We start from the raw sequence: 15,695 nt of genomic DNA on the forward strand, positions 1-15,695 counted from the left end.
TTTTGTGCCTGATTTTTATTGTGTTCTTGAGGCCAATTATTATTACCTTGTTCCACCCTGTTAATCATCACTGATAATTCGTTGCTGCCTGTTTGATGCCTTCACCTGTCACATACATCTGTTTCTTTGTACACCATTGTCTGCCCTTAGAGCTATCTCCATTTTTGCCCTCTCTACTCATTTGCACATTCATGTCATACCTCTTTTGAATGAAAGCTGGGCATAAAACCAGTCAACCTGCCAAAAATGAACTAAGGATTCCTACAGTGAAATAAGTGTACATTTCTCAGCCTACCTTCTGACTTCCAGCATAGTTTGGCAAGTCACTCTTTAAGGACACATCTTGGGTAAGGAAGAGATCACATATTCTATATATACAGGAGGCAAAGGGGAAGGACAGCACAGGAAAGTCATTTGGCTTGTGATCCAGAGTCTGCTGACTGACCAGGGAGGGGAACAGACAAGAAGTGTGGGAATTGTGGTGAAAGGTCTTTTGAAGGCAGTGATGGATGCCATCAAAATCATTGACTGATTCATGACAGTCCAACTCCAGTGTTCATAATATCAGCTAATACCCTACAGCAGGGCTGTGATGGTGAGGAAAAGAAGGCATTCAAGCAGCAGTTACAAGTTCTAGATAAAACAGAGAGAAATTAATTGGTGTTCATAATGTGGGAACTGAGTGCTTGTATTGGGACAAACAGAAAAGAATATAAGAACTGCCTCAGTCCACATGAGAGGTGCAACAGGAATAAAGGAGGAGAGATTATTGTAGACTTCAGTTTAACAAATGCCTTACTGTTGGCCAGTACAGAATTCATCAAGAGGTACAGTCACAAGATCAACATGTATCTCACGTATGCTTCTGCTAGTAAGGAATGACACTGAGGTAAAAGGAGAGCTAACAAAATCATCAACAGCGAAACAGTTGGCCTCCAACATAAACCACTGGTGCTCACAATCTGCTGCAAGCACGGAAGGCTGCAAGGTCAACACATGCTAGTCTAAAGAACAGGAAGTTGACGGGAATGAAAGTGTAGGATTTCAAGGAAAAACTCAGGGCTGTAACACTTTAAGAAGAGAGAAATAGATCAAGCTGAAAAAGAAAAAAATGTGTAAAGACTATAGAACAGAATGCAGTAAGCTAAGTATGGATAGAAGGTACTTGAGGAAAGCTGATGGTGGAATGCAGAAATACAGGAAGTTGTGAAAAGAAAGGAGGAGTGCAAGAAGAAGTTGGATATTTAAAAGGTGGGTCAGGCTAAAAAGGAATACCGTTTAGCTAATGAAGGAGCATCACAAGAACTCTTCCAGCTTGTGAAAATTAACTCAGAAGATGACAAAAAGAAGCTTCATCATGTTACAAAGCAATAAAAGATAAAGATCAGACAACATTTATAAGGGATGTCAGCAATAATCTGCTCACCAACCCAGAGTACTTCAGGGAGCTTCTGAATGAATAAACTCCCACAGAAGCTGTACTGCCCCAACCCCAGCCTTCAATGAAAAAGGAATAAGAACCTACTCTAACTAAATAAGAGGGGCACTAAGGAAAATGAAGGCTCAGATGAAGTCACAGCAGATATAATTAAGATTGTTCCATTAGGGAGAAATGGCTTATGAGGGTACTCATAACAGTATAAAAAGAGTTGTTCTAATACCATTGTACAACAAGAAAGGGGATATTCACTGTTGTCACACTGAATAAAAGTACTGAAGTGAGTAGTTAATAAACAGATATACATAGTAGGAGAAATTAAGATGCAAGATGCAGTTTAAATTCAAATTTGATATTTGTCATGAGACAGATAGTGGAGATGAGGAAAGAGCCCAATCTGGTGTTCCTGAAAATGGAGAAAAAATATGACAGAATCTCAAGAAAGTTGATTTGGGCAGTCCTATCAAAGCTCGAAGTCCAATAAACTTGGTAAAATTAGAGCAGGCTATGTACACGGACCCAATGGCACACGTATAAGCCATGTTTGGACCCACAGAAGGATTCTTGGTGTGATTGGGTATGCATCAGAGCTAATCTCCGAGCTCACTGATTTTCATACTGGTGGTGGAATGAATCAGCAGACAGTTCAGAGGGGATCCAGAAACAATGCTGCTGTATGCAGAAGATGTGATACTACAAGCAACAAGAGCTTCAATAAATGATAGGAGACTGGAATGCAAAACTGAAGGCACATGGAATACAACTGAGTACAGACAAGAGAGTGGTTATGGCAGTAAATAGAGAAATCAGAAAAAATAAAAGGAAAATAGTGGAACTTGTTATCAGCTTCAAATATCTGATAGGTGTGGTTGAGGATAAGGGAAGTCTGACTGAGGAGACCAGAGCCAGAAACACCAATGCTGCATATAACTGGTAGAAAGTGTCATGGGTAGTGCCAAAGAAACTGAAAAGTAAGTTGTACTAAACAGTGACACAATGAGTTTTTCTTTATTGCACAGAAGCTTGGGCAATCAAGGCAAAGCAGCTGAGGATGCTTGAGATGATACAGATGAAGTGCCTGAAATAGGTAGGAGGATGCACACTGAGGAGCAGATGAAGAAATGTGGATATTAGATCAGAAGCCAAACTAATCCTAATTGCAGAGCACATCAAGAACAGATTATGGTGATTCAGTTACATAAGCAGGAAAGTAGAAGGTGATTTGGTAAATGAAATTAGGAAGAGATAGGAAGAAAGCAAGAGGGGATGGGGATACCCACCCTAGAGATGAATGGAATGCATAAGAGAAGTACTGGGACACACACGTATGACTGTTGAACAAGGTAAGAAGGTGAACCTGACTTGAGATAAGCAATGGCAGTTGATGTGCCATCCTGACCTCATGTAGAAATGTGAAAAAAACGATTTATGATGAAGATAATGAGTTTTCCAATACCATTTGGAAAGTTATGGACTTGCCCATCTAATCTTCCATCAGGTTGAACTTGTGCCCCAGTGGTAACTGTCCCTCAGTATACAGCTCTTGTGAAGCCCCCCCCAGATCAGTAATCAAGGACACTAAATCCTCACCACTGACACCAGTGAGGGACATTCACTTGGAACAAAAATAGATACACACAGTATTTCCAGATGCAGCTGTCTGCATCAAGTACAATTTCCCTTAAGAGCACACAGGGGACACACAGTCTGGGGTCTGGGTTTCTCTTTCTCTTTTTCCAGCCCCCCCCCAATAAGACTCCCCACTGGCACAGCTATAGAGTTGATTTCTCAGCTGACTGTCCAAGCCAAGTCCTCCAGCACCCTCTCTGTGAAACCAGTGCTTTGTGTCTCTGCTCCAAGTAGCTGACAGACACACACACATGCTTTGAGACTTGTTTTTCACACACACACACACACACACACACACACACACACACACACACACACACACACAAAAAAAACACATGAAAGGCTAGTACAGATTTACTAGCTATGCCCCTCTGCCCTGACTATAAAGTAATTACTGCCACCAGACACTCCAGAGCCAGCTACTCCAAGACTGTTACAAGGGTACCCAATTATACTGAGTGAAATTAATATTAATAGAAATGATAGCATTTCACCAATGCTGTAAGGCTTTCAGGAGTGGCCACAGAGTCACCAAATAGATATAAGTACTCTCAAAGATTAAAATATTCTCTAAAGGATCAGCCCCAATGAAAAGGTTAAATATATTTAATAGTAAATAATAAAAGAACATGAACAATGCTGAATATCTGTTTACAATAGACACCAGAGTTTCAGTCATAGGAAATGCTAAAATAACACAGATGAATAGATTCTCACAGATCCTGACTGATCTAAACAATTACTATTCTCTGGTCACTTAATAGAATAAGGCAAGATAAAGTAGATGAGTGGTTCTTCTTTGTCAGGTTCCAAAAACAGACTGCAATGAGACTTTTGTCTCATCTAATATTTATTTAGAGTTTGTTTGCCAGGATGGCCTATTTGGCCTTGAGGGGCACATTTTCAATGGAGTCCTGAGGAGAAAAGCTCCAAGTTACATTATACATAATAAAAAACATAGTAAAAACATAGATACAAGTTATTACAAAATACAGAAGTAATGGTATTAATAAAACAGTACAGGTGTTAGTAGGTGCAAAACATTCAATAATATTTACAAATATTGGAACCAACAAATGCTAAATAGAAATCAGAGAAAGGGAGGATGATTACAAATGTTTTGCCCTTAGTTGGATTGAGTTGCTAAGAGAGTTCATGTAGGGTTGGAGCAGGAGCATTCCCACTGGAAAGTTAGGTGTGAGTAGAATAAAGTTTTAAAGAAAGAGGGGTTTCTAGTAGTGTAGATGAGAGGTGGGAGTGAGTTCCAGAGGCAAGCTAGAGAGGACAGTAGCTGCTTACCAAGTGGGCAGGCAAGTTAGTGCAGTTTGATCATATTTTGGGTGTTAGATTGTAGGAGTCTATTTGGTATGTACCTTGTAAAGGTAGAGGCATGGGAAGGATAGAGAGAGGGACTGAAGATGAGTTTGTGAGCTTGAGTAAGTTGAATATAGGTGAGGTAGTTGGGGAGCTCTAACCAATTCAGCTTATGAAGGGCAGTACAGTTTTGAGTAGAGGATCTTTGACCAGTAGTGAATTTTAACAATGCTAAATATCTATTAAAACGTATATATATAAAACAACATTTCAGTGATGGATTACAGAATTACATCATACATCTGGTCATCTGACTTCTGGTTCCCATACTACCACATTTACTATAGGCTGCCAGGATTTAGCACAGATGTGTTACCTTACACACCTACAGCTTTGTTAAGATCTGTTGTAGCTTTTGGAAGTCATAAAACAATTTCAAATGTCCACCCTTCCAGAGTAGCAATAAGTTCACTGCTAAAGAAATTACAGAAGGCTTCCTAGCACAGATTTTTTTTCTCTGGCTGTATTGAGACCTGTGAGATACAATCTTTATGGCTTATACCAAGTAATTTAATTTCATAATTTCAAACTATTTCTCAAAGTTAGCTGGGCTGAGATTAATCTCTACTCTACTAGTATCCTCTGTTACAATGTATTCATGTCAATAGCTACTGTACAGTCTGACAAACAGGTATACTTCTTTTTCTGTCAAGCAGGACCCACAGTTGGTACATGTTTCAACACAAGCAACTTTACAAATACATTTTCAATACAAGTGCCTGTACAACTCATTTTGATATACAAATGACTTATACTTATTTACACAACTCCAGATAGCTATGATGGCAAATGCTACACATCCACTGCCCTACTTTGGGTCTATGTCATATAATCGAACTTCCAAAATTTAGAACACTATATGTTCGAATTTGGAAGTTCGAAATATGACAACAACGAAACCCCAGAACAGCGAATTTTTCCCAGGGAAAAAATTTGCTGTTCCAAATAACATACACAACAACACAAGCACACCAAACACCTAATAAACCTACACTGCACCTTACATACACAACTGTGTATGCACTAACCTTAACCCAAGCCCTAACCCTAATGTTCGTCACTATCACACACTTACCTTACCCGCACCCTAACCCTAAAGTCTGTCACTATCACACACTTACCTTACCCATGCCCTAACCCTAAAGTCCGACACTATCACACGCTTACCTTACCCGCACCCTAACCCCAACATCCGTCACACTCCCACACTTACCTTAACCCAATCAGAAACATTCACACCACAGTACAGAAAATGTCGAAGCAGTGGAAACAGCCAACCAAATTCTTTCCCTAGGAAAGAATTTGAATTTCCGCGGCTTCAACATTTTTATTTTTTTAACTTTCCCATTTGATCTTCCAAGACTCAACATTTAGGATGGTCAATTAAATAACAGGAACCCCCTAGTTCTCTTGGCATAGCTGTCAATATCTCACATCATCGCAGCTCTTATCAGTCCATTTTGTAGAATACTGCACCTTGTTCTATAACCTACTCACAATCCATCTGTTCTAGTTGGAGAAGATTTCTCACGAAGAATATTAAATGGATCCAAAGCTTGTTTATAGCCCCAAACTGCAACAGCTCTCCTCTATATCAACTCTCTCTCCTCAGTAGTTTACCATATTCTTACAGGAGACCTATACCTGACATACACAAGATTAAATGACACCTTATTATCTGAGAATCTTTTGCTATAAATATGCCACCCTGGTAACCTGAACAAAAAAAGGAATTCTGCCTTAAAAATTCCCAACCATGAAATAGGACAGCTTTGTATCTTAGATCTTCACAACTGTGTAATGAACTCCTACTCTAAATTGATGGCCAGTATCCCTTGAGCATGTTTATTATGCCTCTGAGCTTATCAGTACTCATTTCCTGTATTTCATGCTTAATCATTTGATCATCACTGCCTGATATGACAACATCACATTTCCCTTGTCTTGAAAATATAGACGTTATCACACTTACAGGAATGCTTATACTGTCTCTCAAATTAATAACTTCAGGTTTTTAGAGTAAAAATCTACACGTTAAGTGTATTCTTCTTTGAACTGAAGCACACCTGTGCCTATTCTGCTCCATAGTTAGTCTGGTATTGCACAGACTATTTCTTCTCCCAGATTATGAAATATTGTGTCAGTGCAAGTGTCACACACACCATTGATGCTATTACCATATCACATGCTTGGAATAATTTTTCAGAATTGACATTGTGATTCACCTAAGGGGGGGGGGGTTGCTGCAGTCCTGAAGTGCCGTCATTTTGATGAGACATTAAAAGAATTCTGCCTGATATGGTGGTACTTCAAGTTCATTGAAAAGATCATATGCCAGTTGTTAAAAAACAGAGATATTTATTGAAAACAAAAGCTAGATATAATTTCATAAATTTTATTTTCATTTCTCCTATATTTATGCATTCATTAAAAATTAAATTCTGTTATGTGCATGTTTAAATCATTCTAGTCCTTTTGTCTTGATCTGGCAGTGAGTGCAGAGGATTAAGGCTATGAGATATTAACAAGCTTCGTCCTGTAACCCAGACTTTGATTCCATAACCCTATATATGCCTGCTGTTTGGGTCTGAGCAAGCCACTTAAGCAGGGCATACCCCCAAACTAAGTCTATTACTTTATACATCTTGTATGATTTTTTTTTTGTTACACTCTTGGTAATATAACATAACTTTTAAGAAACACAAATAATGGCTTTGAGAGTTTCTAAAAGGTGCTATAAGTAAATTATATAATTATTATAAGTAAATAATAATAACAGAGAATCAGTACCAGACCACTTCATAGCTAAATACTTTAGGTTTTGATTGCTAAATGTCCTGTTTAACCAGAAACTATAGTTTTGCATTTTTAGTTATATATCCTTCCTTGTTCTGTAATATATCTAGTATTTAGACATGAAGTTGTCCAGTACTGATTTTCTGTGATTCATTTTTAGTAGTATAAAATAGCTACTTATCTTCAAACCATACTGTCCATATAAGGGGTCCTAATGTAGAGATAAAATCAGCAAGAAAAGGAGAGTAATGTTGCTGGAACTAAATTAATTCTCAAGTCTTGGTGAGAAGCTTCACATGGTGGACCCTGTTTTTACAAAATCTCACCAAGAAAACACTGATATATAGACTAAATTTTATATAGCACATATCAAGAAAGGTAGGTTAAAAAACAGAAAGACAGTTAGGTGCACAGGTCCCAGGATGAAAAAGTACTCAATCCTAGTGTACACATATGTACTGGTACCAGGACAGGAAAGAAATGTAGAATCCTCAGGACATGGAAACATTTTGGCAACAGGGTTAGGCCAGGCTCAGCGAGAAAATGCCCACCCCCATTGTAGAAGGAAGGAGTAGCCCAGAAGTCCACAAATCTTACAAGCCAAAAAAGCACCATAAATGTGACAAAGTGGACTATTGAGGATAAGAAAGAAGTTATGTATTGTTTCCATTACACAAGAAGCCCAGAATTTCCAGATGGAAGATATTTAGAAAGATTGATAGGGAAATTAAAGGGAAGAAAAACAATTTCACAAGAAAAACTTTTAAAGACTTCAAAGGGAAATTGATATTTACTAATAAAACATTTTTAGGAAAAACATTACATAAATAAAGGAACTTTGGACCGCCTGGAAAAAGAAGTGACAGAGGATGAGCATAAATATAAAGAACAAAATCCACATTTTGAAAGGTATAAAAAAATGAACATGGGCAAGAAAAAGAGATCCCATATGGTGTAATATTTATGCAAAGGAGAATACCAAGCTAATCAATACAAAAAAGCAAGTCCAAAAGTAATTGAACCAGAAATGGAACATTTTGCAATACAAAAAAAAAGGAGAGTGAAGAAAATAAGATTAGTAAGACAGAAGTTAAACAAAATAGAAATTGATGTTAGCGTATCTGCAGAATGAAGGATTTGGTGTGGAGAATCCAACACATGCAAAATTGTAGCATGAAGGCATTATGCATCTCTATACTAAAGGAGCAACAGGTGGAACAGGAGGCCTTTGAAGAAGATTTGCAACTTGATGATGCCCTGGAGCCTTAGGAGGTATGGAAAGTCCAGTTGAAACTGCACAGCAAGGGAAGGAGCAGGAAACAGTGGTAACTCTCCAGATAGCATTGCTGAGTGATGGGCCAAAGGGTTCCCATATGAATGAACAGCATAAGTAGGGTGGATCTAAAGATACATCACAAAAAGATTTTGTGGAACTTTTGGTAGATTACTTGCAGGACGCAAGTAGAAAAGAAGTTTTTCACAATCCAAAAGAAAATAATTTAAGTAGAGACATACTTGTTTTAATAGAGATGGTTAGACATATTAAGCTAGGTAAAAGCAATAGATAACAGATAGTAAATAAAACTGAAAATGTTAGAAGCTTGATAAAAAAGAACACAATAATCAGAACTATTAAGAGAAATCACATGATATAACATAAATAAATATAATGTCTTATTGCACAGTTAAACTAATAATGGATAAAGTGTTACCGCATAAACAAAAGAAAGGAGGAGAGCAAGTAAAGTGCCACTATGGAAGCATCAAATAAAACTGTAAAGCAATTAAAACAAGTATCACTATTAGAAGAACATAGAAAATGGAACAGATCATCAAAAATAGTGAAAAAAGACAGAAGTGAAAGCGATGCACAGTATCAAAACAGATAGAGTTCTGAAATACTGTCGCTAAAAATAAACTGAAAATATCAGCCCATGCATAAAAGCTTGGATGTTATGCAAATGAATATAAAGGAAAAGTGCAACATAAGTAATTTGTGGATTACCCAAAAACGTTTTTAGAGAATTAGGAAACAAAGCAAAAGGAATAGAAACACCATCAAAAAGAAAAAAAATAGGCACATTTGGGAGAAGTATTTGTAGAGACCAGGTTAAATATAACAAAGATGCTGAATGGATAGAAGAATTAAAAGAAACCGTTCTAATGTAGACAATATGAAATAGGATGAAGTAACAGCTAGAGAAATTGAGACAAAATTAAGAAAAGCTTCTAAGTGGAAACCCCAGGCCCAAATGCAGCACCTAACTTCTGGCTAAAAGCATTAAGATCATTGCACAAAGATTTCGCCCTGAGTAAGAATTACTTATATGAGCATCTTGAACAGACAAACTGGTTAACAGGAAAAAATATACTTCTCCTTAAGACTGAATCTGCAAGCCATCCTAAAAACTGTAGAATAACCTGCCTGATAATATACAAAAAAATATCCTTGCTGGTAGAGTTTATAGCCATTTAGAAAAAAAACATTTTGACAATAGAACAAAAGGGTAATGAAATAAAGTCACATGGAATAATGGATCATTTGTTGCTAAATAAAGTCATAATAGAAAATTGTAGAAATCAGAAGAATCTAACTGGAATGGATAGATTGCAAAAAAGGATTTGACAGCATTGCACATTCAAACACTTACAGATGTAAGATACACCCTACATTAATTAATTACATTACAATAACCATGAGACAGTGGAAAACCACTTTACACCTGAACCATGACAAAGGGCAAATTATTATCCCAGGGATAAAAATTAAAAGAGGGATATTCCAGGGTGATTCTCTGTCACCACTGCTGTTTTATCTTGCCCTTAACCCATTGAGCTATTTATTAAACAGATTAGGCATAGATTATAATTTGGTTTCCAGAAACCAACCTTTAAAGAGATGCCATCTACTTTTTGTGGATGATTTAAAATTGCATAGTTAAATAGATAAGGAGTTGAAAATTTGAAAACAGAGCTACAAATTGCTCAAACCTTTTCAGATTATATAAGAATTTCATTTGTTCTTGGTAAATGTGCAGAAAGCAATGTTTAAAACAAGAAAGCTGCAGCACCAAGAAAAAAATAATCTTTGACAGGAATGCGATATAAAAGAACCTAAGCAGGAGGGACTACATGAATATTTGGGAATAGATGACAGATCTATGATAAATATGAACAAATGACACAAACTTCAGAAGATCAAATTAATATTGAAAACTTCCTTGACATCTAGGAGTAAAGTCCAGCTCATATACCAGTTTGCTCCTGGTGTTATAACTTACAGTTTTGAGGTAATTGGCTGGCCAAAAAAGTATTGAAACAGGTGGACAAGAAAAGAAAAATGCTTTATGTTTCAATGTATACCAACATTATAAATTCCTTGCTCTGAAGGAGGGATGGGCCTCCTTGAAATTGATTACATACATATCTGCAAAATTGAGATTGCATACAAATTTGCTGATCTTATCAGATCCAAACATAGTGAAAGTTTTAAAATATGAGGAAAGGAAGTATAAGATGTCCTTGCTTAGTTTAGCAAAAACTTTTATGTGTTATGTTGGAATGGAAATCAAAACAGAAAAAGGCAAAAATCAGACTACAACTGAATATGTTAAAAAAGGAATATAAAGAAAAGGATCAGATGAGAAGGAAAGCAAATTGGAAAATCCATACATAAAGTGACAAGTGCAGAGATCTTCTGAAACAACCTTATGTTGAGCAATATTTAATGCTAGAATGGTTAAAGAGAAGTGAATTGAAACCAAAAGATGAAAGGCTAATAATGGTGGCCCAAGATAATAGACTACATACATACTGATTCACAAAGGCCATAGAAAATATGTGGGAAATAGGCAAAGTTTCTATAAAAAAGAAATAGGAGCAGTCACAAATCTTGTTGCTGGGTTTGATGCAGTGATGCCAGAGGGCCTGTATACTGAAACACGCAGACGTGGCAAGACTGTTGCACTGGGGTTGTGAAAACACTACAGTAAGTAACTTAGAAGCATTGGAAATATGAATCACAAAGCATTATACAGAATGCTGAAGTTTATATCACATGGAATCACCTGAATACGAAATCCGGACTAGCCAGAAAACCAATGAACACGAACACTCTTGAACGGCTCACACTTTGAATACCAGAAAAACGACAATGAAGAAATTGTATTTTAGCGCTTTCTTCCACTTTATTCATACCATGGACTTCCTCAGAAAAACGGGAACTCTCCCATGTTCCCGTTTTTATACTTTACAGGATATGATGTCATACTTTTTGTATTTATGCTAATAATCATATTTTAACATTATATTTTAAAATTCTTTCATTTTTGTATATAAAAAGAATTAATGGTGCACTGTAATATAAAATCATTTCTTATTACTCATACAGAAATAAACAATTATTTATATAAAGAAATTATTATTGACATTGCATCTGTGTGTATGTTTACACACAAAGAAATACAACTGTAATCATGTAGTTAAAATACGTGATGTTTTAAACAATAAAGAGTGTACATAAATATACGGGATTTGATCATGTTACTACTTTCACTCTCCCTCAACACCCACACTCCCTCACACAAACTAACATACATTCACGCTCACACACACGCACTAAAACACCACAAACATATATCCACATTCATAATCCCACCACAAGAAAAACACATACCCCACACACACTCACATACACATATACTATAAATTCTATATGAATGATAATTATATTGTGTATATGCTTTCGCTATACTGATACTTGTGACACATATTAATAAAAATAAAAAATAGGAAATGAATAGATAAATCCAACAATAATCAAATTATAATATCTTTCTATCAAATGTTGTCTATTAGTTGATTTGACGTTTGTCAAATTTCATAGAATGTTACTATGAATTATCTTTCCCCTAAAATACAATCACATTAGTTCATCACATCAAAAAATTCTTAAAATTGTATATTTTACAAAAACATTTTATCTATTTAATAGAAAACATTTGATATTAATTGAATCATTTAATCCAGGTGAAGTATCAGCGCCTAATACTAACTGCCACAGTGTTTCTTTTTGTTCTAGTTTATTATTGATGTCACCTTTTAACACTCCTTTTTCAAGTCTATCCAAAACAAAGAATTCGAACTTTTTAAAGTCCGTACAGACCAAGGCATGCCTTGCCAAGGAATTGTTTATATCTTTGTTTTTTATGGCCAGAGTGTGCTCATAAATGCGTCTTTTTAGACTTCTTATTGTTTTGCCTACATAATAGTTTTCACACGTGACACATGTGGCTAAATAAACCACATGGTCACTGTTACAATTATTGTATTCTTTAGCCCAAAAAGTTCTGTTCAAATGTTTTAAAGTCACAAAGGACGTGTTCGTAATATATCGACACTGTTTGCAATCTTTACATGAAAAAGTTCCCTTTTTGTTACTTACTAATCTAGTCTGGGTTTCTCTATTGTGACTTTTGTACTCTAACATCTTTTTCACATTCACCGTATTTTTATAGGTGAAAGTAGGTTTTGTACCTAAGACTGTCATTAGCTCTCTATTACCCAAAATAATCGTCCAGTTTGTCTCTATAACGTTCCTAATGTATGACATCTCATTACACATAGGCAACGGAAACATTGTATTCCATTCTTTTGAATCCAAATCACTTCCACTATCTATAACATTATCTGCCAAAAATTCATTCCCTTTAATCGAAAGGATTGGTTTAGCTACTCCTGATCTTAAATTGTCCACTTCTTTCTCTAATTTTTTCAAGAATACCAACGAATATCCTCTCTCCACGAATAACTTCCTTAATAACAGCAATTCTGTATGGTATATATCATTGTTTGAAGTTGATCTACTTAATCTTATCATTTGCCCTTTGATGACATTCCGTTTCATATGTTGTGGATGTAAACTTTCTTTATGTAAGTATTGGTTTGTAAAGCATGGTTTCCTGTATATTTTACTTTGTAGGGTGTGATTTTCACCTTCAAAGTACAATGTCACATCTAAAAAATCTATTTCTTTCCCATATCCACTGATTTTAAATGTCAGGGAACTAGTTGTTTTATTCAGGTCTTCCACCATGCTTTCAAATTCTATTTTGTCTCCACCCCATACAAAAAACAAGTCATCTATATATCTTACATAAAGTAACACTTTATCAAAGCTGCTGTGGCATTTTAGATGTTCGTTTTCCCAGTTGGACATAAATATGTTTGCAAATGCAGGAGCTACTCTAGCTCCCATCGCCACACCTGATGTTTGTTTGTAGTAATCTCTCAAAAACTAAAAATTATTATCTAAAATCATTTCCATAAGGGAACAAATTGTATTAATCTTGGAACCTTCCATATTTGTTTTAATAGTCAAATAGTGTCTTAAACTCTCAACCCCTTCTACTTGATTAATTGAAGTGTAGAGACTTTTTACATCCAATGTAGCAAAATGTATTTCATTATAGGGTAAATCATTCCTGGCTAATATTTCCAATAGATGCCACGAATCCCTTAAAAAGTATTCTGCCTTCTGTGCTATTGGATTAAGTACACTATCCAGCCAAATGGAGATGTTCTCAGTTTTAGAGTTTTTAGCAGACACTATAGGCCTAAAACTCAAATCACTCATTCCATATTGTAACTTTGGTATTCCAAAGAAAGTTCCAATAGTTGGATGTTCATTTAACATGAAATTGTAGTCTTCTTTATCTAATTCATCCTGACAAAACATATCAAATAATGTAGTGTTTATTTTTCTATAACTTCTCAATACACATTCCAAACTGACTTTGCAGTAATTATGCTCATCCTCTAATAGTGTGACCATAGCATTATTGTAGTCAAATACATTCATAATTATTATTTTTCCCCCTTTGTCCGCTTTCATTACCCTGATGTCCTTAGATTTCATTAAGTCATCCAGGGCTTTGCGTTCATTATTTGTTAAATTATCATTTGTATTTATATCTATCATACTTCTAAACTTGTTTTCACAAACTTTTTGAAACACCAGTAGTGTATTGATCAATGGGGGATTAAAAGTACTAGGTTTTCTAAAACTATGGTCCCTGTTATTACTAGGCAGATTTACATCCTTCATAATGTATTTCAAATTTAATTTACGCAAAAACAACCTAAACTCCACAAGCAAATTTCCTGTTTGAACTCTATTAGAAGGTATAAAATTAAATCCCTTCTTTAACACGTCTATACAGGAAACTGTAAGGTTGATTTCACTCAAATTAATAACAGTCATGGAAAAATCATCAACAACAGTCTCCACATGTCCCTTCACCACTTCTTCCTGTTCTTGCCCTTCTGTTTGCCCTTGTATTGGGTCGAATTGAACCACCTGGTAGTCTTTTTCATATTGCCCTGGTTCATTTGAAAAGGGGCATTGTTGTTGGATACTAGAACATCAGCAAAACTGGTACTAAGTGTATTTCCACTGCTGATGTTTCCATTACTGACTTTGTTCTTATTTGTTTCCGCTACTTGTTTAATACTACTACTGCTATGAGCCGTAGGAGTTATGTTATCACAGTTTCTGACATCATTGTCAACCCTCTCATTTGTTATTTCACCACCATTGTCGGAAGAGAATCTCTGATCGCTTTCTTCTCTATTTGTAGTTTGATAACCTTGAGAAACATTGTGATCATTAATGGTACTAATATATGCTTCGTTGTTCGTATAAGCATATATGTCCCTTCTCATTTTGTTTTGCTTTCTAATTATTATTGTAGCTTTATGTCTGTTAGACTTAACCTCTATACTGTTGTATAAAGGTAAAAACTGAGAGAAACAAGTGTATTGTTTCACTTTCTCATCTAGCTTTCTTATATCTTCAGTAATTGTTGCCAGTTCTTTCTCATAATGATTGACTAGCACCCGCATCATGGATATCCCAGCCTCATTATACAGGTTTATTAATTCTTTACATAAATCGTCGCCTGGTACAACACAATTTGGAAATTTTGCTGTCCTGAGACCTTGGGGTACAATGTTTCTTACGATACACTCGTTTAAATAAGAGACTTCCAAACGCAAAGTTGTTAATCTAATCACAAGCCGTTCCAAATCAAAAACGGCCTTTTTACATTCTTGCATTCTGTCTACATTCACAGTATTTGTTCCGTTGAACGTAGGCATCAATTGCACATTCTTAAACGGATTCTCCGTTTCCGAACATACAAACCCCCAAAGGTCTCCTGTAAATTTCCCCGTGACATTGCCACCAGCTTCCATGACCATATCCATAACATTAATATTCTTTAAGTCAGTTCTTGTATTTGTATGATTTGGAACAGATAATACAATGTTTTCAGTACCTTGTTTGCTTTGACCATCAGGAGCTTTATCGTCGGGAGTTTTATCAGCTGTTGTCATCCCGCTCACAGTGGATTCACTCATTAGAACATTTTTGACTATTTCGGTAATTTTCCTTAATAAC

This window comes from Protopterus annectens, chromosome 1.part2 (assembly GCF_019279795.1).
Source record: "Protopterus annectens isolate FY-2018-M chromosome 1.part2, PAN1.0, whole genome shotgun sequence".
Lineage (NCBI taxonomy): Eukaryota > Metazoa > Chordata > Ceratodontiformes > Protopteridae > Protopterus > Protopterus annectens.